Source organism: Capra hircus, chromosome 11 (genome assembly GCF_001704415.2).
Source record: "Capra hircus breed San Clemente chromosome 11, ASM170441v1, whole genome shotgun sequence".
Lineage (NCBI taxonomy): Eukaryota > Metazoa > Chordata > Mammalia > Artiodactyla > Bovidae > Capra > Capra hircus.
In genome coordinates, this window is record NC_030818.1 from 49,322,698 (window position 1) to 49,349,774 (window position 27,077).

General features: G+C 46.5%; 1 protein-coding gene and 1 pseudogene across 1 annotated transcript in view; both read right to left on the minus strand.

Moving 5' to 3' along the window:
* The window catches only part of TCF7L1 (transcription factor 7 like 1), a 192,080-nt gene that overhangs the window by 125,534 nt on the left and 39,469 nt on the right, over nt 1–27,077 (minus strand). The gene's annotated exons all lie outside the window — the stretch shown is intronic.
* LOC108637079 lies at nt 5,372–8,286 on the minus strand (annotated as a pseudogene).

The window sequence follows — 27,077 nt, forward strand, 5'->3', positions numbered from 1 at the left end:
GAGCTGAGAGGGGGCTCTGAAAGGATGTAAAATGAAAAAAGCATTAAGCACCTGGAGAATAGAGGAGGGTGAAAAAGAATCAGAGGAAAAAAGACAGTATCCTGACAAGTTCCACCTGCTTGATAATGCCAAGGTCATTTCTTCCAAAATCTATCTGGTTTGACCTAACTAGCAACAGTACTGGTGATCATGGGTTTTCGCCAAATTACACCTACCCAACATAAGCAGACATCCATCCAAGGAATCGACCAACTTATATGCAAAGATAAGAAGAGTGTGTATATAGGTATTAGAGGATTGTGGGAGGGGGTTGATATTCCCTCATTAATATAAGCACAACTCTAGGGCAAAACAAAGAATTTATATTCCAATAAGATAATAGTAAGGAAGTTGTGTCGTGAAGTCGCTCAGTCGTGTCCGACTCTTTGTGACCCCATGGACTGTAGCACACCAGGCTCCTCCATCCTTGGAATTTTCGAGGCAAGGGTACTGGAGTGGGTTGCCATTTATTTATTTCCTATCTAGTATTTTCCTTCCTGAGTTTCTTATTTCTTTACGTAGCTATTTAATGGAACTACTTAGGCAAATGCTCTTTGAGGGACTTGTTTTTGGAGAATTCTCATTACAGATACAGTGGGTATTCCACCAACTTCCAAAGAATCAAAAACAATCAAGTGCTTTTAACCCTAAAACTTTGTAGAAACAAAATTCTCACCTATGCTAATTCAGAAGGCACCATAAAAGCCATAGGGTCATGTAATCAAACCATAAATCTATCTCATATAACCTGAGTAACATGCATATGAAAACAACAGTTATGAAAAACTTAAATCCAGGATGTGCGGTCCATGGGAGCTATAACTGCCACTTGCTTGCTATCCCATCGACCTGGGAAGAATGTTCAGAGAGAAGGCAGCAGGTCTCGATGGCGCCCCCTGAAGGCAAGGAGGAGCCACAGTCGCTTAGAGCCAGGCTCCCCAACCCCTGGACCAAGGACAGGTACTGGTCCATGGCTTGTTAGGAACCAGGCCACACAGCAGGAGGTGAGAGGATGTAAGCAACACACTTCAGATGTCACTGTTTCCCATCACCCCCAGATAGGATCATGTAGTTGCAGGAAAACAAGTTCAGGGCTTCCATCGATTCTGCATTATGGTCAGTCATATAATTATCTCATTGTATATCACAATGTAAGAATAATACAGGAGAAGGAGGGGACAGCAGAGGATGAGATGGTTGGATGGCATCACTGACTCAATGGACAAGAGTTGGCGCAAACTCCGGGAGATGGTGAAGGACAGGGAAGCCTGGTATGCTGCAGTCCATGGGGTCGCAGAGTCAGACACGACTTAGCAACTGAACAACAGCAAAGAATAATAAAGTGCACAATAAAAGTAATGCACTTGAATTGCCCCAAAACCATCCTCCCCATCCTAATCAGTAGAAAAACTGTCTTCCCCAAAGCTGGTCCCTGGTGCCAAAAAGGTTGGGGACCACTGGCTTAGAGCAAGCCCTAGGCTTTAACATGCCACTCTGAATGGACCCTGAAGCCATTTCCCCTGTGTTCTTTCCTGATTGGCAGGGAGATACTTATCTCCTCAGAGCATATGATCCTCAGGTTAAAATGAGCAAAGAGTGACTTCCCTGTGGTCCAAGGGCCAAGACTCTGCTCCCAAGGCAGGGGACCCCAGGTTGGATCCCTGGTCAGGGAACTAGATCCTACCAGCCACAGCTGAGATCCAAGGCAACCCAATAAATAAATAATAAATACAATAAATATATAGGTTTTAAATAGAACACAAAACCAAACAAGGAGTCAGGGCTCCAACCAACATGGGCCACAGGCACCATGAGGGCTCTCCCAGTTTGGTTCTCTCTCTATCCACCAGCAAGTCACACATGCCGACCTTCCACCAGGTCATGAGCTGCCACACCTTAATGCAGGGGCACCTCAGGCTGAGACACAGTCATTCTCTCCCTCAAGGCAGGCTCCAGAGAAAATTCACAAGCACAGACATGCCAGCGCCTTCCAGAGCTGAGGCTGCCCTAAGCCCAGCAAGCTAATTGGTGAGGGCCCTGGATGGCCTGAGGTTAAGTGCAAGGCTCCTGCATCTGGCTCCTGCTTGGGGCCGGGCAACCCACCCAGCTCTTCTGAACCTCAGCTGCCTCCTCTGCAAAATACTGTGATGTGAACTCACAAGTCAACATGCTGGCCTAGGCCCTCGTGTTGTTGCTATTCAGTCACTAAGTCGTGTCGGACTCTTTGTGACCCCGTGGACTGCAGCACACCAGGCTTCCCTGTCCTTTACTATCTCCCTGAGTTTGCTCAAACTCATGTCCATTGAGTCGGTGATGCCATCCAACCATCTCATCCTCTGTAGCCACCTTCTCCTCCTATCCTCTTTCCCAACATCAGGATCTTTTCCAATGAGTCAGCTCTTCGCATCAGGTGGCCAAAGTTTTGGAGCTTCAGCATCAATCCTTCCAATGATTATTCAGGGTTGATTTCCTTTATGATTGACTGGTTTCATCTCCTTGCAGTCCAAGGGACTCTCAAGTCTTCTCCAGCACCATAGTTCAAAAGCGTCAGTTCGGTGCTCAGCATTCTTCATGGTCCAACTCTCACATCTGTACATGACTACTGGAAAAACCATAGCTTTGACTATACAGATCTTTGTTGGCAAAATGATAGCCCTTGGTATAAGCCGGTGATAGTGACTTCACTTCCCACCTTCATGCATACTTGGCTAAAGCTGATTTCCCGGGCATCTCCTAGTCCCTGCTACAGCAGCTGCATTCTTAAGGAACGTGAAATTCTTCATCCAGGGCTGTGAAAGATGCTGAACCCTGGGACGAACTCCAGATGTGAGGTCAGAAAACCGAGACACAGGCAGACCTGTCACTCAACTGTACTGTGACACTTGGGGGCAGGCCCTTGACCTCTCTGAGATGCTGAGGGGTTCAGAAGGAAAACTCATGTGACAGCCCTCACCCCTGGCCATAGCAGAGCTCCTGGGCTGAATCAGAGGGCAACAGCTCAGCTTCCTGACACAGGCAGGCTCACGTAGGAGAGCACAGGGCTGGCTGTTTCCACAGCAGAACACGGCCTCTGAGAGCCTGGCTTCCCCCACCCCACATCCCCCAGAACAGAAACATCAATGGGACTGCCCTCTCAGTCCAGGCACAGAGAGAGGGTGCAAGTGCTGCAGGCTTGTCCTCACACAAGGCCAGGACAAATCAACAAAGAGATGTGCTGATGGGATCACTTATACCGGGCTCTCTAGGTAAGGGACCTGGGCTCCAACCTTCACGCTCCGAGGGACAGAGTTGCAGGGAGGCCTCTTCATAATCACCATCACAAAGATACTAGAACTACCCAGCACTATGGACTTCTGTCCTCTGAGAGCTGGCTCTTAAATTCGCCCATTGTCCCTTTCATTCTCTCTCACAACCCAAGCTGGACGCTCGTCACCAAACTTCCACCTCAAGGTCACCTTCACCCTGGAAAATCCCAGTGGCATTCCACACTCCAGAACATTGGCTCCGCCAGGCCTGTCCAGCCCTGCTTCTCTGCTGTCCAGGCCAGCTTGGCCCATTACTCAGGCCCTCTCCTCTGGGCCCACCCACAATGCCTGTCTGCCGACTGAAAGGCCCTGCCCCTCCTCATTTTCCTTTCAGCATTACTGAGATACAATTGACATACTGTATAGGCTTAAGATGTACAATGCAATGATGTGATAGAAATATATATCTGAAACCCTCCCCTCCTTCTATCCACCCAGATCCTGCCTGGCCTTCACAGCTTGGCTGAAGATCAGCTCCACAAAAAAAATAAATAAATAAAGGCCTTCCAAATGTCCAGCCTCCAGAGACATTTCATTTTTCTTCTAATTCAACTTCTCTCCCAAAGACATCGCCTAGGAGGACGTCCCTGCTGATCGAGTGGCTAAGACTCCATGCTTCCACTGCAGGGGGCCCAGGTTCGATCCCTAGTTGGGAGACTAGATCCAGCATGCCTCAGCTAAGAAGCTTGCATGCCACAACAAAGGTCTCGTGGGCTACAACTAAAACTCAGCCCAGCCAAAATAAATAAATAAGTATTTTTTAAAAAAGAAGAAGACATTGTCTGAACGTGAAATCTGCCCAAGTGAATAGTGCCAGTGCTGTGTAAGGCAGTAGCATCCTGTGCTTTCAGACCAGCACAATAGTGCGAAAGTTCTCCTTCTATACCCCAAGTCAAAGATCCCCCTCTCACACTGCTGAGCTCCCACTTAGCTCCAGCTCTCCCCCAGGAACCACACATTTTCGTCAACTCTATCCCCATAGCCACAGCCCAACTTCACACAGGTCATGACAGCTGACCTGCCCCATCACCTTCCATCCTCCCCAGGCCAGGGCCTCCCACAGATTCCTCCCAATCATCTATTTGTCTCAGTCCTGCTGGCACTGCAACTCCCAGAACTGAGCTGGAAGCTCTAGAAGTGGGTTGAGCAGGACCGAGTTGTCAGGACCACTCTCTACCCTGAGCTGGGCTCTCTGATTCAACCACTGGACACACGCAGCCCCCACTGAGCCTTCCCTTATTTCATAGGCAGACCTCAGAGATACTGTGGGTTTGGTTCTAGACTACTGCAATAGAGCAAATATCGCAATAAAGCAAGTCACATGAATTTTTTGGTTTTCCTGGGCATAAAAGAGTTATGTTTACACTCTACAGGAGTCAAGTGAGCAATAGTATTATGTAACCCCCAAGACAATGCATATACTTTCATTTTTATTATTCTTTAAAATATCTACTTATTTATTTTTGGCTGCGCTGGGTCTTCAGTTCTTCATGTGGGCTTTTCTTTAGTTGCGGAGAGCGGAGGCTACTCTAGTTGTGGTGCTTGGGCTTCCCACTACGGTGGTTTCTCTTGTGGCAGAGCACAGGCTCTCAGGCATTCAGGCTTCAGTAGTTGTGGAACGTGGGCTCCGTAACCAGAGCATATCGGCTTAGTTGCTCTGGCATGTAGGATCTTCTCCGACCAGGTGCGGAACCCAGGTTCCCTGTATTGGCAGGCAGATTCTTAACCACTGGACCACCAAGGAGTCTCCATGCTTCAATTTTAAAATGCTTTTGTGTTTTGTGTGTGTGTATATGCTCACTCACATCCGACTCTTTGTGACCCTATGGACTGTCCACCAGGCTCCTCTGTCCACAAAATTTTCTAGGCAAGAATACTGAGCTGACTTTCCATTTTCTATTCCAGGGGATCTTCCCAACCCAGGAATCAAACCCGTGATTCTCATGTCTCTTGCACTGGCAGGCAGAGTCTTTACTACTGAGCCATCAGGAAAGCCCTTTAAAACACTTTATTTATTGCTACAAAAGCTAGGCACCATAAGAGCCTTCAGCAAGTTATAATCGTTTTGCTGGCAAAGGATTTTTGCCTCGGTGTTGATGGCTGCCCCTGACTAATCAGGATGGTGGTTGCTGAAGGTTGGGGTGGCCGTGGCAATTTCTGAAAATAAGACAACAATAAAGTTTGCCATGTCGACTGACATTTTCTTTCTTAACTGATTTCTCTGTAGCGTGCGATGTTGTTTGACAGCATTTTGACCACAGGAGAGCTTTCAAAATTGGAACTGATTCTCTAAAATCCTGTGACTGCTTTATCAATTAAGTTTATGTAATATTCTAAATCCTCCATTGTTATGTCAACAATCTTCACAGTATCTTCACCAGGAGTAGATTCCATCTCAAGAAGCCACTGTCTTTGCTCATCCACGAGCAACAACTCCTCATTCATTAAAGTTTTCTCATGAGATTACAGCAATTAAGTTACAACTACAGGCTTTTAATTCTACCTCTCTTGCTATTTCCACCACATCTGCAGTTACTTCCCTCACTGATGTCTTGAACCCTCGAAGTCATCAATGAGAGTTAGAATCAACTTCTCCCAAACTCCTATTCATGTTGACATTTTGACCTCTTCCCATGAATCACAAGTGTTCTTATGGCATTTAGACTGGTGAATCTTTTCCAGAAGTTTTTCAACTTACTATACCCAGGTCCATCAGAGGAATCACTACCTATCATGGCTACAGCCTTATAAAATATATTTTTTAAAGAATAAGACTTAGAAGTTGCAAGGACACCTTGATCCACAGGCTGTGGAATAGATGCTGCATTAGCAGGGATGGAAACATTAATCTTGTAAATCTTCATCAGGGTTCTTGGGTGACCAGGTGCATTATCAATGAGCAGTAATATTTTGAAAGTACTCTTTTTTTCTAAGCAACAGGTTTCAAGAATGGGCTTGAACTATTCAGTATTCTGTTGTCAACAGATGTGCTGTCTTCTATGCTCTGTTGTCCCATTTATAAAGCACAATCAGAATAGGTTTAGTATAATTCTTAAGGGTCTAAGGATTTTCAGACTGGTAAATAAGCACTGGCTTTGATTTAGTAGTTCCAGCTGCATTAGCCCCTAAGAAATTTGGCCTGTCCTTTTGAAACCAGGCACTGACTTCTCCTCTCTAGCTATGAAAGTCCTAGATGGTATCTTCTTCCAATTGAAGGCTGTTTTGTCTACTGAAAAATCTGCTGTTTAGTTTAGCCGCTTTCATAAGTTATCTTCTGGATAACTTGCTGGAACTTCTGTATTAGCATTTCCTGCTTTGTGTTGCTCTGTTTATTTTAGAAATGGTTTCTTTGCTTAAACCTCATGAACCAACCTCTGCTAGTTTCATACTTTTCTTCTACTGCTTTCTCACCTCTCTCAGCCTTCACAGAACTGAAGACAGTTAGGGCCTTGATCTGGATAAGGCCTTGGCTTAAAGGAACATTGTGGCTGGTTTGATCTTCTTTGCAGACCACTGAAACTTTCCTCTTATCAGCAATGAAGCTGCTTCACTCCCTTATCATTCACGTGTTGACTGGAGTAGCAGTTTTAATTTCCTTCAAGAACCTTTCCTTTGAGTCCACAACTCTGCTAACTGTTTGAACCAAGAGGCCTACTTTTCAGTCTCCCTCAGCTTCGGACATGCCTTCTTCACTGAGCTTCATCATTTCTAGCTTTTGATTTAACATGAGAGACTTTCAACTCCTTTTTTCATTTGAACACTTAAAGGCCAGTGTAGGGTCATTAACCGGCCTAATTTCAGTATTGTTATGTCTCAGGGAATGGGAAGGCCCAAGGAGAGGGACAGAGATGAGGGAGCAACCGGTGAGTGGAGCTGTCACAACACAGACATTTGTGGATTAACTTTGCCATCATATGAGCACAGTTCCTGGTACCCGCAGATGATTACAACAGTAGCATCAAAGATCACAGATCACAGAACACCATAACAATAATGAAAAAGCCTGAAATATTGTGAGAATTACCAAAATGTTACACGGAGACCCAGAGTAAGCAGATGTTGTTGGAAAAATGACACCAACAGACTTGCTTGACAAAGGGTGGCCACAAACTTTTTTGTGTAAAAAAAACAAACACAGTATCTGTAAAGTGCAATAAAATGAGGAATGCCTGTATTTGCATTGCTCTGGGCTCTACAGAGAGATAAGGCCATCAGGATGGCCTAGAGCATGTTCTCTTGAATCCTCCAGCACAGACAGGTATGTAACACCTGCTGATTCACTCACTTTGATTTTATCCCAAATCGGGCCTGAACTATGTAACATGCCTATTCACCATGGCTAAATTCTGATTACAAAACATTTGCTGGGGCCTCCACAGTGGTTCGGTGGTAAAGAAACAATCCGCCAACCAAGAGATGCCACGGGTTCCATCTCTCCGCTGTGGAGCAACTCTGCCCATGCGCCACAACTCTTGAGCCCAAGACCCGTAAAGCGAGCCTGTGGTCCACAAGAAGAGAAGTCACCACAATGGGAAGTCTGAGCACCACAACTACTAGAGAGTAGCCCCCATTCGTTGCAACGAAAGTTCACGTGCAACAACGAAGACCCAGCACAACCATAAAAAGAAAACAAAAACTAAGCATACATCTTTGTATACAAAAAACCCAACACCTTCTGCCCTATACAAGCCAGCAGGGTTACAGGCTCTGAGAGTCATGAGGCAATAAAAATGAAGCTAGACATTGAGCAGTAACTGGGAAGATGCAAAAAAAAAAAAAAAAAAGCCCACCATGTACAAGCTGGCTCCTGTCTGCAGCTTGCTTCCACAGGCCTAAGCTATAAAGGCTGGACTGGGGATGCCAAGGACCATCCAACACAGGAACCTGAGTCTCAAATGACTCACACGGTGGAACCAGTTAGACATTCAATAATGAGCTCCATGAAGGTTCGGCCTTCTTGAAAGGCCCTGGTGCCATGGAGGGGGTAGCTATTTAGTCACTCAGTCGTCTCCAACTCTTGCGACCCCATGGACTGTAGCCCACCAGGCTCCTCTGTCCATGGGATTTTCCAGGCAAGAATACTGGAGTGAGCTGCTATTTCCCTCTCCAGCCTGGTGCCATGATTAACCAAATCTTAGTTGACCTTCTCCACACATCTGAAAAGCATTTTGAAACCTACTGTTTTAAGCAGAGACCAATGAGATCAGGATCTGTGTTGCCCTTTTTGATGGTGGCAGAGACGATGCCATCTTACCTTCCTTCTGGGCCCACAAGATGACTCTGTCTCTCGGGCTCTCTTGGAGTTAAGTGCAGCCGCTGTGACTGAATTCTGCTCAGCTCCTGGCTGGATGCAGAAGCTTCAGTGAAGAATTACGAAGCCCTAGAATGGTGGTTTGCAAAGTGTGATCCCTGGACCAACAACAGTTAGAATTTGCTCGAAATGCAAACTCTCAAGCCCCCCACTGTGGTGGTGGTGGGGCTCAGCAATCTGTGTTTTAATAAGCCCTCTGGCTTCCCAGGTGGCGCAGTGATAGAATCTGCCTGCCAATGCAGGAGACACAGGACATGAGGTTCGATCCCAGATTCTGGTAGATCCCCTGGAGAAGGAAATGACAACCCACTCCAGTATTCTTGTCTGGGAAATCCTATGGACTGAGGAGCCTGGAGGGCTACAGTCCATGGAGTCAAAGAGTCGGACATGACCGAGCACACACACATGGGACTTAGATACACACTCAAAGTGGGAAATCACAGTTCCAGAAGACGGCTGAGCTCTTAGACAGGAAGCTCTGGGCTTGTGCTGGAGATAGGAATACACCTTAACACCAATGTTATGTTAAGCCATTTGGGAAATTATTTTGTAAAGTAGATGCTCTGTCCCAATTAAAACAATTATAATCCCCAGGCTGCTAGTCCATCCACTCATTAGGGCCACGTCCCACCTGGAGTTTTCCAATCCCAAAGGCTGGCAGGCCAGCAGGCGGAGGCTATTTTATGTCAGCTGTGAGAGCCTGCACTGGAACCCTTTCCACCCACTCATTCATTCATTCAGTCTGGCTGGTATGTTAACAATGGGGGAAGCGGAAGTCGCTGCCGGGCCAGGATCAGATAGCAGCCATCCGCTGGAGTTAACACATTCCTGCTGCCCTGCAGTCCTCCTGACTGCCACAGGCTGCCTGGCAACCAGGCCAGCACCCACCTGCTCATCCGTTAAGGGGGGTTCAGACCCCATATCTGTGCCCAGGAGGTGCTAGTGGTATTTTGAAGTGAAGTTGCTCAGTCGTGCCCAACTCTTTGCGACTCCATGGACAGTAGCCTGCACCAAGCTCCTCCATCCAAGGGATTTTCTAGGCAAGAGTACTGGAGTGGGTTGTCGTTTCCTTCTCCAGGGAATCTTCCTGACCCAGGGATCGAACCCAGGTCTCCCACACTGTAGACAGACGCTTCACCGTCTGAGCCACCAGAGAAGTCTAGAACCCACCTAATGCAGGAGAGATGAAATGGGAGTTCGATCCCTGGGTCGGGAAGATCCCCTGGAGGAGGGTATGGCAATCCACTCCAGTATTCTTGCCTGGGGAATCTCATGGCCAGAGGAGCCTGGCATCTCAAAGACAATTCATGGGGTCACAAAGAATTGAACATGACTGAAGCAATTTGGCACACACACACACTGACACTGCGCCTGCAGCCCCTGCAAGGCCAGCAGCTATGGCTGAAGAACAAATCAGGTCCCAGGCTGTCTTCAGAGGCTTGGACGGCCGTCTTTCCATCCACAACACATGAGAGCTGGTCTCTCCTCACCATCTCCATCTTCCCCTTTCATCTCCAGGTGAACCCCACTTATTCTTCGAGGTTTCCCCCACATCCTGCCTTGTCCACAAATCAGCTGGCTTTCCCTGCTCCTGTGTCCTTAGACCCTCTATGTCTGACACTTATTGTGGCCCTTGATCTCACTGAGCCCACCCATGCCGTTTTTACTGCTTTATACTAAGTTCTGTGTCTTCCCATTAAAACTTAGTTCTTGGAGAGGGGGATCATGTTTGCATGCCTCCCATGCACCCCTGGACTTGGCACTGGACACAGAGCTCTCGTCACACTTTCCTGACAGACGGGTAAGATTTGGGGAGAATGGCCACGCCAGGTGAACCCCATGATGATGTATATACACCTGCAGGATTAATGAACCTAGATGTATGATACACGGACACAGACAGACGAGGCTTCTTTGCTGGGGGAACTCACACTGTGGCCCCGGACTTTCTCTTCCAGTCGGCCTCTATGTTCCTCTACGATTATTTAATCACATAAAAGAATGGGACCTGTCTGAGGTTTCCCTGCTGTACTGAAAACTCTCTCGGCCATCCAGTCTTTATTTCTACGAGCTATCAATTTCCCAGGCCCAGGGCAGAAGCACACATACCTCTGCGAGCCTCCTATCCATTCCTCTACCTTCCAAAGCAGGGCCTTTCCCTGGGCAATTTTAAAGGATGTGGCTTCCTTCCTTACACTTGGGTTTTTGGCCACCCACCAAACTGGACAAGGAATGCGCTCCCTCCAACCTCCCCCACCCGAGTTTCTCCTGCCTACTCCTGTTAGGCAGGTCTGCTCACCGGGTGATCCAGGTCTCTCTCAGGGGCCCCCTGCTCACAGTACCTCTCTCTTTTGCAAGTCTCCTCCTCAACCTTCCCTCCCCTTCCCCCGCCCCCCCTCCCCCAAAGAAGCCCAGAGCCAAGCCTCAGGGCAGGCTGCTCGGAAATTTATGAAACTTGAAACCACCAGCCTCCTCTTCTCATTTTCCATCAGGAGAAACAGTTGAGTGCCCCAGTTGAGCAGCCACATGCAGGCAGAAGGGGAAGGGTGGCTAGGAGCTCTCAGCAAACTGGGTGTGGGATACACTTACTTCAGACTTGCAGGCGAGCAGGTGGTCTACCTGCGTGTTATCTGCTGGCTGCAAGCGCTGAAAAAATCCCAAAGAATCCCTCCGTTTCCCCAGCTGTAGTACTAACCTCCTAGGGCTGCTCCAGAGATTACACGAGGGAATTAACACAGACACCTGGACCAGCACCTGGTGCATAGAAAGTGCTCCCAACGCATAGAAAGTGCTCCTCAGGGGCCCACTCTTACTCTCATTATGGTTATTACTATTTCCTCAAGCCTCACTTCAGGAGGTCACTAACCTCTAAAAAATGCACAAGGCAAGGAGCAGAGACCATTGTGAGCTAGAAGATAAAGGCCAAGGGGGAGCTCATGACCACATAACCTTCTAGAACTCCTGACCTCCATGGAAGAGCATCTGAAGAACTCCACAAGAATGATGCTGGGTGAAGCTCAATCCTTTTGACCCCACACTGAGTAGTTAAGTCAAGTAATAACTGACCAAGCTGGCAAGGATGATCTTACATTTGTTGTTGTTCAATTGCTAAGTTTTGTTCAGCTCTTTGCAACCCCGCAGGCTGTAGCATGCCAGGCTCCTCTGTGCTTCACTATCTCCTGGAGTTTGCTCAAACTCATGTCCATTAAGTTAGTAATGCTATCTAACAATTTCATCATCTGCTGTCCCCTTTTCCTCCTGCCTTCAGTCTTTCCCAGCATCAGGGTCTTTTCCAATGAGTTGGCTCCTCGCATCACGTGACCAAAATATTGGAGCTTTAGCATCAGTCCTTCCAACTAATATTCAGGGTTGATCTCCTTTAGGATTGACTGGTTTGGTCTCCTTGTAGTCCAAGGGACTCTCAAGAGTCTTCTTTAGCACCATAACTTGCAAAGCACTAATTCTTTGGCACTCAGCTTTCTTTATGATCCAACTCTCACATTCATACATGACTACTGGAAAAACCACAGCTCTGACTATACAGATCTTTGTTGGCAAAGTGATGTCTCTGCTTTTTAATACGCTGTCTAGGGTTGTCATAGCTTTCCTTCCAAGGAGCAAACGTCTTTTAATTTCTTGGCTGCAATCATTATCCACAGTGATTTTGGAGCCCCCCCAAATAAAATCTGCCCCCAAATAAAATCTGTCACTGTTTCTACTTTTCCCCCTTCTATTTGCCATGAAGTGATGAGACCACATGCAATGATCTTAATTTATTTAATGTTGAATGTTAAGCCAGCTTTTTCACTCTCCTCTTTCATCCCAATCAAGAGGCTCTTTAGTTCCTCTTCACTTTCTGCCATTAGAGTGGTATCAACTGCATATCTGAGGTGGTTGATATTTCTCCAGGTAATCTTGGTTCCAACTTGTGACTCATCTACCTCAGCATTCTGCATGATGTACTCTGAATAGACATTAAATAAGCAAGGTGACACTATACAGCCTTGTAGTACTCTTTTCCCAATTTGGAACCAGTTAGTTGTTCCACGTCCAGTTCTAACTGTTGCTTCTTGACCAGCATACAGGTTTCTCAGGAGACAGGTAAGGTGGTCTGGTACTCCTATCTCTTTAAGAATTTTCCAGTTTCTTGTGATCCACACAGTTAAAGGCTTTAGCATAGTCAATGAAGACGTTACATTTAGAAGTCATTTAATTAAACATTAGATTTAATTCAACACATTTCAATTTTGCAGATTTCTTTATTTTGGAAAAAGTATGCATGTGTATATATAGTCATATATATTTTTTTTTGTTTGCAAATATTCTTCACATATAAGTATGAGGGAAGGCTCCTAGATGCTCAAGAATGTTACAGTCTGAGAAAAGCCCAATAGACCTCTCTCCTTTAAGGGGACTAAGTTTTGCCAAGAGAATTCACTGGTCATAACAAACACCCTCTTCGAACAACACAAGAGAAGACTCTACACATGGACATCACCAGATGGTCAACACCGAAATCAAATTGATTATATTCTTTGCAGCCAAAGATGGAGAAGTTTTATACAGTCAGCAAAAGCAAGACCAGGAGCTGACTGTGGTATAGACCATGAACTCCTTATTGCCAATTTCAGACTTAAATTGAAGAAAGCAGAGAAAACCACTAGACTATTCTGGTATGACCTAAATCAAATTGCTTACGATTAGACAGTGGAAGTGACAAAGAGATTTAAGGGATAAGATCTGATAGAGTGCCTGAAGAACTATGGACAGCGGAGGTTCATGACATTGTACAGAAAGCAGGGATCAAGACCATCCCCAAGGAAAAGAAACACAAAAAGGTATGGTTGTCTGAGGAAGCCTTACAAATAGCTGTGAAAAGAAGTGAAACAAAAGGCAAAGGAGAAAAAGGAAAGATATACCCATTTGAATGCAAAGTTCCAAAGAATAGCAAGGAGAGATAAAAAAGCCTTCCTCAGTGATCAATGCAAAGAAACAGAAGAAAACAATAGAATGGGAAAGACTAGAGATCTCTTCAAGAAAATTAGAGATACCAAGGGAACATTTCAGGCAAAGATGGGCACAATAAAGGACAGAAATGGTATGGACCTAACAGAAGCAGAAGGTATTAAGAAGAGGTGGCAAGAATACACAGAATAACTTATACAAAAAAGATCTTCATGACCCAGATAATCACGATGGTGTTATCACTCACCTAGAGCCAGACATCCTGGAATGCGAAGTCAAGTGGGCCTTAGGCAGCATCACTACGAACAAAGCTAGTGGAGGTGTTGGAATTCTAGTTGAGCTATTTCAAATCCTAAAAGATGATGCTGTGAAAGTGCTGCACTCAATATGCCAGCAAATTTGGAAAACTCAGCAGTGGCCACAGGACTGGAAAACATCAGACTTCATTCCAATCCCAAGAAAGGCAATGCCAAAGAATGCTCAACCTACCGCACAATTGCACTCATCTGACATGCTAGTAAAGTAATGCTCAAAATTCTTCAAGCCAGGCTTCAACAGTACGTGAAGCGTGAACTCCCAGATGTTCAAGCTGGATTTAGAAAAGGCAGAGGAACCAGAGATCAAATTGTCAACATCCATTTGATCATCGAAAAAGCAAGAGAGTTCCAGAAAAACATCTACTTCTGCTTTATTGATTACGCCAAACTCTTGACTGTGTGGACCACAACAAACTGGAAAATTCTTAGAGTTTGGAATACCAGACCACCTGACCTGCCTCCTGAGAAATCTGTATGCAGGTCAGGAAGCAACAGTTTGAACTGGACATAGAACAACAGACTGGTTCCAAATAGGAAAAGGAGTACATTAAGGCTGTATATTGTCACCCTGCTTATTTAACTTATATGCAGAGTACATCATGAGAAACACTGGGCTGGATGAAGTACAAGCTAGAATCAATATGCAGATGACACCACCGTTATGGCAGAAAGCAAAGAAGAACTAAAGAGCCTCTTCATGAAAGTGAAAGAGGAGCGTGAAACAGTTGGCTTGAAACTCAACATTCAGAAAACTAAGATCATGTCATCTGGTCCCAAAACTTTATGGCAAATAGATGGGGAAACAGTGGAAACAGAGACAGACTACTTTTGGGGGCTCCAAAATCACTGCAGATGATGACTGCAGCCATGAAATTAAAAGATACTTGCTCCTTGGAAGAAAAGCCATGACCAACCTAGACAGCATATTAAAAGGCAGAGACATTACTTTGCCAACAAAGGTCCATCTAGTCAAAGCCATCGTTTTTCCAATAGTCATGTACTGATGTGAGATTTGGACTATAAAGAAAGCTGAGCGCCCAAGAATTAATGTCTTTGAATTGTGGTGTTGGAGAAGACTCTTGAGAGTCCCTTGGACTTCAAGGAGATCCAACCAGTCCATCCTAAAGGAAATCAATCCTGAACATTCATTGGAAGGACTGATGCTGAAGCTGAACCTGATGAGTAGAACTGACTCACTGGAAAAGACCCTGATGCTGGGAAAGATTGAAGGTAGGAGGCAAAGGCAATCACAGAGGATGAGATGGTTGGATGGCATCACCGACTCAATGGACATGAGTTTGAGTAAACTCCGGGAATTTCTGACGGACACAGAGGCCTGGCGTGCTGCAGTCCATGGGGTCACAGAGTCGGTCGCAACTGAGAGACTCAACTGAACTGAACTGAAGGGAGAGGGTTTCAAGGAAGACTCATGTAAGGGCAAGTACATGTGGTGGGCTGGCTAGAAGGCTTAGTGGCACCTAGCATAGCACATGGGGCTACCCTGTTTGGTTCAGATAGTTAAGAATCTGCCCGCAATATGAGAGACCCAGGTCAAGAAGATCCCATGGAAAAGGGAATGGCTACCCACTCCAGTGTTCTTGCCTGGAGAATCCCATGGACAGAGGAGCCTGGTGGGCTACAGTCCATGGTATCGCAGAGTCAGACACGACTAAGCAAGTAACACATACACACACTGCATAGGGCGTGCGCCAAAAACATGTGACTTCTGTAGCCAAATAAGCAGAGGAGTGATCCAGGCTGAGAACACAGGGTGAGCAAAGGCTGGGCAGAGTGGACGTGTGTGGCGTGTTTGTTCAAAGAGCAGAAAGGAGTCTGGAGCAGACATACTGTAGATGACACGGTGAAAAGGCAGCTGGAGAGGTCAGGGCAAGGACGTCAACTAGTGTCAGCACATGGACTCAGCAAACGTGTGTCGTGCTCCTTCTGTGGGGCAGACCCTGGGGACTCTGTGATGGACATGACAGGCAGGGGTCCCTGCCATGTGCGGTGGACAGTCTCCTAGCAACGCCAGCACGCTGGCTGCCTGAGCCCAGTACAGAGTCCTGCGTCCCTCCCTGAAAGATGCTGACCCAGCAGGTCTGAGCAAGCCCCGGGGTCCAGGATCTTTTCAAAGTGTCCCACATAATTCTCTTCCTTTTTCACCATGAAATTCTTTGAGGTATAATCGCAGTACGATATTTTGTAAGTTTCAAGTATATAACATAGATATTCACAGTTTTTAAAGGTTATGCCTCATTTATAGTTATTACAAAGTATTGACTATATTCCCTGTGCTGTATAATATATCCTTGTAGCTTGTTTACTTCAGACATGATAGTTTGCATCTCTTAATCCCCCAGCCCTATCTTGCCCCTCCTCCTTCCCTCTCCCCACGAGTAAACACTAGATTGTTCTCTGTATCTGTAAGCACCCCACATAGTTCTGATGCACATCTGGAAAACATCCATCCAGAGGCACCTAACTCTCAGAAGGTCTTGAATGTGCTCAACAACATCCCTTCCTGAACTTGAATCCTTCCAGAGAAGAAGGGCTTGCTGCCTCTCATGCAAACACTTTGCAAACTGTAAAATATCCCACAAGAAACAAGATGCTATTATTATTGATACTGGGCTATCAGTCTACCTTTGGACAGTCTGATCTTTGGATTGGTCATCCTTATAAAAAGCCAAATTTGCACATTGCAACATCCTTCAACCTCAACACTCAGTTGTGGTCCCCTCTCTCTCTTCCTTCCTTCCAGAACTCAGCAAAGCATCTTCTCCTCTGGTAAGGATTTAGACCCATGGCACCCTGACCACCCCTCCATAGGCAACCTCCAGTTGTCTAAGAGCTTTTTAAAGTCTGAGTCATGACCTTGACTCAGTATTCTTCCAGGTGATTCAATGGGGCAAGTGCTTTGCGAGTCCCTCCATATGTCTTCCCAGACCCAGACCCGGATCCTCTGTGTTGGTTTCACGATTGTTATTTACAAAAGTGAGAGAGACGTGGAGAAGCTCCTATGTTCTCTATCAAAATGACATAATGGGACTTCCTTGGTAGTCCAGTGGTTAAGGATCTGCCTGCCAACACAGGGGACAACAGGTTTGATCCCTGGTCCAGGAAGATTCCATATGCTGCAGGGCTACTAAATCCACGCACCACAACTATTGAGCCCACACTCTAGAGCCTGAGCTCCGCAACAAGAGAAGCCACCGCAACGTGCACTACAACTAGAGAGCAGCCCCCACTCACCACAATTAGAGAAATCTCGTGTTTGCACAGCAACAAAAGACCCAGCAGAGCCAAAAATAAAATGAAATAAATAAATGACATAATGGATCCCAAGCATCAAAAACACTGAGTGTCTGCTTATTCGAAAGTGAAAGTCGCTCAGTCATGTCCGACTCTTTGTGACCCCATGGACTGTAGCCTGCCAGGTTCCTCTGTCCACAGAATTCTCCAGGCAAGAATACTGGAGAGAATTGCCATTCCCTTCTCCAGGAAATCTTCCGACCCAGGGAGAAACCCAAGTCTCCTCCACTGCAGGCAGATTCTTTTACCATCTGAGCCAAAACAAAACTAAAAAGCCCATTTATTGTCTTCAGCAAAGGTTTTCAGGTCTCAACTCACTTGAGAACCTCAGCCAGAGGAGGTGGCCATCAGCAGTCTGGACCTGCCCTTATAAGGAGGACTATCAGAACCAGGTCTCTTCAGCAGTCTTGCCAATGTCCATGGTCTGGAATGGGGCCTTTCTTAGCCAGACTCTGAGAAATCTGTTCTTTGTGACTGGGCCCTTCTCCTTGGCTTTCTCTATCGCTCCATAACACCACCTCTCCCTCCCACTTCACTGGTATCCTCCTCCTCCTTCAAACTCAAGTCAGCAAATCTTCTCCCTGGTGGCTGTCCTCTGATAGCCATCAACTTGGCAAACATACTCTTTTCAGCAGCTGGAATACCCAGAAGCAATCAGGATTGTCAAGACCCTCAGCAGCATCCATGCTGTTACTCTGGCCAGACAGGACAGACCCAGATAGGAAAGCTAAGATGCCAAAGACATCGGAATTTTCTCGTGGGCCATGGGGAGCCATCAAAGGTTTTGCACTCCCCAGGGAAGTGGAGAGCAGCCTGAGCCCAGAAGGTACGAGGATGGCAATACAGTGGTGCTGGGAAGGGCAGGGAGGGAGGGCGAGAAACTGGAGACTGGCTGCAAACTACTATAATTATCCAGGTAAGACACAAGAGCAACCTAAGGAGGTGGCAGAGGCATGAATACACACGGTGTTCTGGGGAGACTGGACAGTCACTATTGCGAGGGCCAAGGAAGACAGCGGCATGGACAAGTGAGAAGATTGACCTGGATGGGGATTCAAAGCACATTTGAGAGGGGACGGTAACAAGCGGGGTTTCTGGCTATGAGGCAGAGATGGCTGAGGGCTGGGTAAACAAACACCCTACTGGCAGAGACACCTGTGGCTTACACACTGAGGCTCCAAAGTGAACCAAAGCGAGCACTTTGCAAACTGGAAGCCTCAGGACTCAACACAAAATTCCCAGCCCCACATTTCTCCTCCCGCCCAGAAGGAGGTCTCCTGACACTCTCCCCAGTGTGTCCTGACCAGTGACATCCTTCACAGGAGAGGGGGCCTCCCCCTACACACACACACACACACACACACACACACACACACACACACCCTTGAGGCCTTTAAAAATTAACTCACGAGATCTTCTGATAGCAAAAGAAAGTCAGAGAAAATTGTTTAGAAGAACAGAGTATTAACTGTCTTCTCTCATTCAGCATCTAACAATAGTTATGACTCAAGAGAAATGTCATATTTCTTTCTTTCCAAAAAGGATAAGAAATCTTTTTTATGCACTTACCACGGAAGATGCTTAGATCATCAGATTTCACTTGCTAAGAGGAGCTATGGCCACAGTGAGCTTTTCTGCACCAGCTCACACAGCCCTCTTCTAACCTTTCCTGGAGGGGCTCAGCCTCAGGGAAGGGACAGGCTGGGGTTCGGGGAACTCAGCCAGTCTCTTGGCTACTCTATGCTGTAAGAAAATAAATTCTTGTTTAGACCATGGCTCTCTACCACACTGACTGTGTTGGATTTTGGGTGTGAAGATGGGAGCAAGGGACTTACCCCATGGCTCAGCAGGTAAAGAATCCACCTGCAATGAAGAGATGTAGCTTCAATTCCTGGGTTGGGAAGATCCTCTGGAGCAGGAAATGGCAACCCACTCCAGTATTTATGCCTGAGAAATCCCATGGACAGAGAAGCCTGGCAGGCTACAGTCCATGGCATCACAAAGAGCTGGACACGACTGAGCAGGCACCAAAACTTACTCTCTTTTTGCTGTTACAGAGCAAAAGAAGACAACGTCTGCAGAACACGGATGGCTTTGGAGGGAAGGCAGCTCAACGTGTCTGACCAATAACAGTTCAGCCTGCCAAGACCCCATTCTTCCCCAGGAGGGCCTCTGAAAGGCCTCATCCAGTGGGTGGCCACTTTCTCTCATCTTGGGTTAACTGGCCCCTATCTACTCCTATCTGCTCTCTTCTGTTTTGTTTTTTTAAGCTTTTTCTTCTTCTTCTTTATTTATTTTTTTTCTTGATGTGGACCATTTTTAAAGTCTTTATTGAACTTATTACAATATTGTTTCTGTTTTATGTTTTAGTGTTTTGGCTAGAAGGCATGTGGGATCTTATGTCCCCAACCAGGGATTGAGCCTGTGCCTTCTGCATTGGAAGGTGAAGTCAAACCAACAGACCACCAGGGAAGTCCCTCCACCTTCTTCTTGACTGTCTCCTCTACCCAAGCCCAACTCACCCACAACAGACCCCAGCAGAGCTGGCTGAACCTCCACAGTGACCCCTTCCTCAGCCCACACCACCTGTCTCTGGGGCTCTCAGAGCTCAGACAGAAGGGCTGGCAGCCACAGCTGAGCCAAGGCTCTAGCAAGGCCATGCCGACCTCTGATCTATGATTCTAGTGAGTAACTTGGTCTTGATTTCCCTATCTATAAAATGGAAAAAGTACCTTCTAGGAAGAGCTCATTATATGACAGCATTCAGGGCCCTGGAGAGAGCAGCCCTCTGGCAGGGTGGGTGGGGCACCTGGATGCTAGGATTCTAGCACCCACTGCCGTCCTACAAGGCTGCCCCCTGTCCCTCAACACCCCTCCCAACACAGACCCTTCTGGAACCTTAAGTGCACAGTGGAATTCGATAAATTTAGGGGAGAGAGATGGAAGCAAAGAGCTTTGCGATTATATATGACTGAGGCAAACAGAAGTGATCAGGAACGGTACTCAAAGGGAAAAGAAATTGCTAACAAAACAGACGGCGCTTACTATCATGGAAAGAAGCCAAAATAGTAACCAGCTAACATGAAACACAGGAAATTCCAAAAAGTATGTAAAAAGGGCACTGGTTTTTTTCCCCCTCTTCTAAAAGGTTAAAATGGTTCCCAAACATGCTCCTTTCCCTACATGTAGTGATGCTCCTGGAAGCCAGGAAAGTAGCCCTGCCTCATACTGATTCTTCCCCTGCCTCCAAGGCTCCTGTTTCCTCCCAGGCACAGGGGCCCCCGACTTCACTGTTCTCTAGGCAGTGTCATGATTCTGAGCCTGTTCCTCTGAATGAGGTGCACCCATCTCAATGCTCACTGCAGCTGCAAAACATTTGTATTCTTGAGTCTTGGTCTTATAATGCCTAGAACTGTGGGGGAAATTATTATACAGTGAATGAAGAAGCCACCAAAGCTGTGTATACTGTACTGATTTGTTGTTGTTCAGTTGCTTAGTTGTGTCCAACTTTTTGTGAGCCCATAGACTGAAGCATGCCAGGCTTCCCTCTCCTTCATTATCTCCCAGCGCTTGCTCAAACTCACGTGCACTGAGTTGGTGATGCCATCCAACCATCTCCTTTATTGTCCTTTATTGTCTCCTTCTCCTTCTGCCTTCAATCTCTCCCAGCACCAGGGTCTTTTCTAATGAGTTGGTTCTTCACATCAGGTGGCCAAAGAATTGGAGTTTCAGCTTCAGCATCAGTCCTTCCAGTGAACACCCAGGACTGGTCTCCTTTAGGATGGACTGGTTGGATCTCCTTGCAGTTCAAGGGACTCTCAAGAGTCTTCTCCAACACCACAGTGCAAAAGCACCAATTCTTTGATACTCAGCCTGTTTTATGGGCCAACTCTCACATCAATACATGACTACTGGAAAAACCATGGCTTTGACTAGATGGACCTTTGTTGGCAAAGTAATGTCTCTGCTTTTTCCTATGCTGTCTAGGTTGGTCATGGCTTTTCTTCCAAGGAGCAAGCGTCTTTTAACTTCATGGCCGCAGTCACCATCTGCGGTGATTTTTTGATTCATCAGGCTAAAGACAAAGGAAATACTCAAATGAAAACAGGTTGGTTTAGGTGATGGAATTATCATCCTTTTTTTCTACAATGTGGTAGATATTGACCCCATGCTTAAAATATATAGATACATGTACGTGTGTGTACGTGCGTGTGTTAGTTGCTCAGTCATGCCCAACTCTGCAAGGCCATGGACTACAGCCCGCCAGGCTCCTCTGTCCGTGATGTTTCCCAGGCAAGAATACGGGAGTGGATTGCCATGCTCTTCTCCAGGGGATCGTCCTGACCCAGGGATTGAACTTGGGTCTCCTCCATTGCAGGCAGATTCTTTACCGTCTGGGCCACCAGGGAAGTCCATATATATACATACTTCTACTTTAATATTCCTATATATGTTCCTATTTTAATTCTCTTCTTTCTCTGCTCACTATTATCTCAGTAGACAATGATATGTCATATATACACATGACATAACAGGTTTCCAGGTTCCCCTTATCTTCCTTTGTAACAGGTAACCTGCAGAAAACTGTATGTGACAGAATGGTGTAGAAGTGAGAAGGCACAGCCCACGTAAAGACAAGTCACCCTGAGACACCGCGGCCTGATACGTGGCGATAAGGAGGAAGGTGAGGTCTACACTGGAGGACTCCAGAGTAAGAAGATAACAGCTGAATACAAGGAAGAAACTCCCCCAGAAATGGAGCTGTCCAACAGCGGAAGTTACAGCCAAACCCAAGTCTCCTGACCATGCAGATGTGCGGGGAGGAAGGCATTGAACAATCATCTCCCTCCCACCAGTGGGAACTGGTGGGCTCAGGTGCCTCCAGGCCTCAGTTCTTACCACTGTCTGCTTCTAGGTAAACACACAGTCAGAGGAGGATCAGAGCCCCACCAGATCTCACAGAGCCGGGACCAGCACACCAGAGCTTCTGGTCAGTTGGTACCTGTTGGCCTCACAGTGGGCTAGGGTATACTTGAGGCAATTGAGCCTCTGGGGTTGGCTGGCTGCAGCCTTTTTGTTCATCCCAGTACACCCTACAAATATCATCATGTTATACCCTTCCCATGAGAGGGAAAGGTTGACAGTGACTCTCACTAGAGGCAAAGAGGAAGAGATGGTTTCCTACAAAAGCTGGTCAATATTTCATCAGAAAGAAATCTGTTTTCACTGGAACTGCCCCATCTAGCTGTCCAGTCTCTAACTCCGATTTTAAGTGATCCATCTGATCATCTTCCCTTTTCTTCTAGAACAGCAGCTCCCCACCTCCCCCACCCTCTGCCCTCCAAAAGAGCTGACCTAAACAGGCCTGGTAACAGAGAGACAGGAAAGAAGCCAACTAGAATGAAAGTGCAGGGGGCCTGTGCCTGGACAGTCAGAAGTACTTGGTCACGGCTTCCACATCCTGGCTTCTGTTACAGCCAATGTTTGTTTACCGGGCCTACAGATTCTCTTCCTGCTCTTCCCAGCTTCTTATTTTAATGCTGTTCTTATTCTGTTCACTATTATCTCAGTGGACAATGAAATCAGACAACAGAGGAACAGAGGGGCAGTGAAAACACCAAGTTACCTGCTAATGTGGATTACCTGAGCCATGCGGAAAACAGAGAATGGGAATGGACAAAGAGCAGGCGGACCTCGTTGTTATGGCTGCAGTTATCTCAAGTCACCCCCTGACCCCCAAGCCTAACTAAATGCTCATATCTGTGGCCAATAAGGAAGGGAACCAAGAGTTATCAAAGGTCCCACTGAACGGTGCCCAGGTAGCAGCTGCAGTTTTGCAGAATTTATGCAGACGGGCAGGATTACCAAAAAAAGTATTGATAAAAATCCAGGTTACTTTTTAGCGAGTTCAGCCACGCATTTTCAGGAATTAACAATGGCAGGTTAAAGAAGGATTCACAATGATTTAAACCTGATCCCCACCTCCAAAGACCATTGTACAGCAGAGCAGGTGCCTCCATTCACCCTTCCAGCCTCTCCAGTTACATGGCAAAGGGCTTGAAACTCTCAGACACCCAAGCAGCCAGCATTCAGAGAACCCACTGTGAGTTGTGCTTGGGGATGCTGGGGACAAGGCTGCTACGAGACACTGTCTGGCCATGTAGCAGTTATGGTTTAGTGGAAGCCATGATGCAAGACAACACAAAGGGGGAAAAAAAACCCACAGTAACAAGAAAACACATTTAAACACAGGTAAGGGTTTGAGGTGGGTTTCTCTGGTGGTTCAGACAGTAAAGAATCTGCTGGCAATATGAGAGGCCTGCGTTTGATCCTTGGGTCAGGAAAATCCCGTAGAGAAGGGAATGACTGCCCACTCCAGTATTCTTACCTGGGGAATTCCATGGACAGAGGAGCCTGGCAGGCTGCAGTCCATGGTGTTGTAAAGAGTTGGACACGACTGACTGACTGCTATTACTACTACTACTACTAATAATAACAGCTTGAGGTAGTAATGTCAAAAAGACCTGTGGCAGCTGTAGAAGTAGCCCAGGATGCCTGGCAGGGGAGGGCACAGCTGGGGGTGGTGGCGCTGGAGGCCCTTGGAGCTAACTGTAGAGAAATCAGGTGGGCAGGAATGGAAACTAGACAGTAGGGAGGAGAGTCCAAATTTGACTCACAGGTCATAGAAGAGAAACACTGTGAAAATCACACACATCATACACCAGCACAGAAAATCCACAGAAGTGGGAAAGGTCCACTTTAAGACTGGAAAACAACTAGCTAGATGAGATGGCTATACCTTTGCAGATCCTCACACCCACCTGGGAGGTGGGCCACATCCCTCCAATGTAGAAGCAAGGAAGCCCCTTCAGCATCAAGCCTTTCATGACATTTCAACACGGCTCAGTGGCAGTCAAAAAGCAGTAAGATTGCAAATGCTCACCAATGAATGAATGGATGGACCAAATGTGGTATGTCCATACAATGGAATATTATTCCGCTGTAAAAAGGAATCGAGTGCTGTTACATGCTACAACAAAGATGAACCTTAAGAACATCAGTCTAAATTAAAGCATCAAGATACAGATCAAATGCTGCGTGATACCACTTATAGGCAACATCCAGAACATTAAAAAAGATAAGGTTGGGTATAAGGAAGACTGAAGAATGGCTGCTTATGGGGTGATGAAAAAGGTTCTAAATTTAGGTAGTGGTGATGGCTGCATAATTCTGTGAATATAGTAAAAAAAAAAAAAAAAAAACCCACTGAAGTGTATCCTTCAAAAGGATGAATTTTAGGATATGGGAATTCTGTCTCTGTAAAACTCTTGCTTTAAAAACTGGCTTGACAGGAGTTTTTCTATCTGTATTTGCTATCCTTGTACCTTCATATGCAGGTTATATTTGATTCAACTTAATCTTTACTAATTCAAGGTCACTGTTTCAATGATCAATCAATGAGCACCATATGCCATAATTAAAACAATGTGCCCCCCACTAAGGTGCTTCTCAATATTCCCACATGGTGCCCTTTTTGGGTTCTGTCTTGGGCCCCAAGTGCTCGCTGTCTGGCTGACAGACAACACCTGACTGCTGTCAGGATGGCTCATCCCCCTGCATCTCAGCATCTCAGTGCTGGTCCCTGCTTGTGCGGATGCTCAGAGCAAACCATCTCCATCAGGCCCCTGGGTGAGGTTCCTCTGAGTAGAAAAAGGTGGGAAGAAGATCACTTTGTCATCTTCATTTTCCTTTAGAAGGAAAAACTTACCAGAGGAGTTTAATTTTTCTCTGGAATCAAGGTTTTTGTGGTAAAGGGAGGCAAATTCGGATTTCTTAAAATATTGCTGCCACTTATTCATTTATTAAAAACTGTTTATTGGGCACCTACTGTGTGCTCAGTGCTGTTGACAAGCTGGTCGTGGCAAGTGCTGTGGAGTGACATAAACCCAGGGAGGGGGAGAAAGAGGGCTGCAGTTTGAAATAGCATGTCCAGGAAACCGAGGAGGTGATAGTTAAACCACAAAAGTGGGAGAGTGAGCCACGCAGTCATCAGTAAGAATGTTCTAGTTGAAGCAGGCACACCACAAGTAGAAAGGGCCTGAGACAAGGAGGAGTTCAGGGGGAACAGGAAGTATGGATGGAATGAGGTATGTGAAGCGGTGGAGCCAGAGGGGTCACGGGAGGTCAGCTTGGGTAGAGAGAACACTGGCTTCTACCTGGGGTGAGAGAAGGGCTGTCACCTTGTTATTACCTCAACATCACTCATCACCCGAACATCACTTCCTGGCACCTTGCATACAACCCTGTTGGGTACACCAAGCTGGACATACAGCTGAGCATGGCATGAGGCAGGAAGCACCCTGAGGAGCAGACAGGGGGCCTGTGGTGGAGACAAGACTGGAACCTGCCTTCTGAAGGCAACATCAGGAGACATTTCCATGGCTCACCTTGTTGGATAGTTCAGGGGAATACACTGGAGCTGTGGAGACTGACCACTGGTCTCCCCAAGGTACCACTGGGACCTAAGCACAGGACATGCGTCAGAGTGAGGAGTGGGTGAAGTTATCCCGAGAGGATAAAAACAGAGCTGCTGCTTACAGAGCCCCTCAACACTCATGCATGATTTCCACACCTTACAAGCCCCATCTTACAGATGACAAGACAGAGATGCTGAAAGGCCAAATGACCTGGCCAAAGCTGGGAGGCTGGGAGAAGGGGGAAGCTTGGCTCCAAGCCCAGGTGGTCCTCCTTTTGGGGCCTTTCTCTCAGTGCAGTCGTAGGGAATTGTTGATCAGCAACTATTTTTGAATTATAAGAAAGGCAGTTTCATATCCTGGCACCCCATAACAGAAATGCTGAAGGTTCTTGAAGGAGACAACACTCCTCATTCAAGTCTACTGTCAGGCTCTGTGAGTTGGAAGCACACACCACAAGGTTTCAGGAGGAAGGACTCATGCTGAAGCTGAACCTCCAATATTCTGGCCACCTGATGTGAAGCAAAGAGCCCACTTATTGGAAAAGACCCTGATGCTTGGAAAGATTGAAGGCAGGAGGAGAAGGGGGTGACAGAGGATGAGATGGTTGGATGGCATCACTGACTCAATGGACATGAGTTTGAGCAAACTCCAGGAGAAGGTGAAGGACAGGGAAGCCTTTGTGATGCAGTCCATGGGGTCACAAAGAGTTGGGCATGATTGAGCGGCTGAACAATAACAACAACTGTCATCACAGTCACCCTAGGAGTCCTCCAGACACCTAGCCCAGGCCTACCTGAATCACAACACCCTGGGGCCAAGTCCAGGCAGCTGCTCCCCATCACCGTAACACAATTCTTCCCGCTAAGTCTGAAAACCCAACTGCCTCACTATTCTTCTGGCAAATGGAAACGAAACTAACTTCAAAGTGTGCCTTTTCCAAAGAGTTCTTAGACAGGAAAACCCAAAGGAGTTCTCTGTCCAGAGGCCACCAGCACGTCCTCCAGTTGAGGGTCTCATCAGGGAGTGAGACCTTCACACCTCCTGGCTTCCTGGGAAAACTAATTTTCAACACTGCACTCTGGGTGCATTTTTCCTGGGCACCATGTTTCTTTCTTGAGATGTTCAGTACTAAGCTCTGTCTGCTCCAGTTAACAGACCCGTAGAAAGAATCAGATAGAACTCCTTCCATTCACAGTAAGTCTGGACAGCAGCAGAAAGATGGTGGCAGAAATGACAAGAAACTACTGGCTATAACTGGAAATTCTGGAGTGTTTTATTTTATTTATTAAAATTTCATTAATTATTTTTAGTTATTTATTTTTTAGCTGCCCTGAGCAGCTTGTGGGATCTT